The sequence below is a fragment of the Rhea americana genome, unplaced genomic scaffold (assembly GCF_003343005.1).
Source record: "Rhea americana isolate MKP2758 unplaced genomic scaffold, rheAme1 scaffold_143, whole genome shotgun sequence".
Lineage (NCBI taxonomy): Eukaryota > Metazoa > Chordata > Aves > Rheiformes > Rheidae > Rhea > Rhea americana.
Genome location: NW_028185517.1, coordinates 174,925 through 176,210, shown reverse-complemented (window position 1 = coordinate 176,210; position 1,286 = coordinate 174,925).

The window sequence follows — 1,286 nt, the reverse complement described above, 5'->3', positions numbered from 1 at the left end:
AGCACTATGCGGCTTCCTTGTACTGGGAATGATTCATCATTCTTGGCTGCAGTGACAGGCCTAACATAGTATGTAGGAACAGATAAAAAGTGTCATAATCGTTTCTCCCCCATCTCAATGCACCTACCACATTTTATTTCTTGTCTTTTTAGTCTCTTGGGTCCACATGATCAAAGGACAACGATCCAGGACAGAAGAGGCTAAGTGTTGCAGCCAGTATGAGAACTGCTCTGCTGGCTACTTTTAGAATGCAGGTGGTGGTGAAATAATACTGCTGTACTTCACCCTAAATATATTTATGGATCACAAAGCATTCAATAACTTCACAACACTTCTGTGCAAAAGCTGCTGTTGTCTTGCTTTACCCAAGACCAAATTTTCTAGGTCTTTCAAAGTAGTTGCTGTGACTTATTTGAACTAACCTGATGCAGCTTCATACACAGGTGTTACAAGCTGAAGTGGGCCTCAGTTCATCAAAAGCAAAGGATGCAACTTGATCCACACTTTTTAAACCAATGCTATCATACTAATCCTTTCACAAACCTGGCAAAGGTACTATTGACAAAAACTGATGTCATGTCACTGAAATATGGCAACTAACCAAAAGCAAATATTTTCTCAAAGTGGAAACAAATATTTTAGTAAAGACTTTTCAGGGTATTTTTATATCCATTAAAGAATCCTTATTCTACACTCATTTTGTCACAAATTGCATCAGTGTAAAGTGGCCGATCACAAAGACTGAAAAAGGAACAACTTTCATATTACTTCACATTTCTACCAGACAACAGAAAGTAAATATCCAGGAGTAAAACATCACTAAGATTTTTTTCTGCACCCACTCAACAAGCAGCTATATTGCTCATTTATTCATCGTGTTAAACTTAAAGCATTTACAGAGTGGATAAAAAGGTATTTGGCACATCACCAAAATAGCCATTCTATATTTCTGTGGCTACCTGCATATAAATTCTCCTGGAGTACTTGAGGAAAGCGTAAAACATTTGACAAAAGTATTCCTCAGTGTCATTAAAAATAGCAAAATCTAACCTGCAGCCTGGAAGTCCTTGTCTCTGGAGACCACTGCAAACCTTCCTGAGCATATGGTTGCACCTGAGAATCCCAGCAATATTCCTCACTTCAGTACTGTGAATTCATAACATAAGTAGCAATAAGTTATTTTTGACTGGCCTTCCAGAAATAAAGAAGGAAAACCAAATTTACCTCTATTGCTCCTCTTTCTGACCAAGCTACAAGTATAATGGAGTGATTTTTTTTTTTTTTTT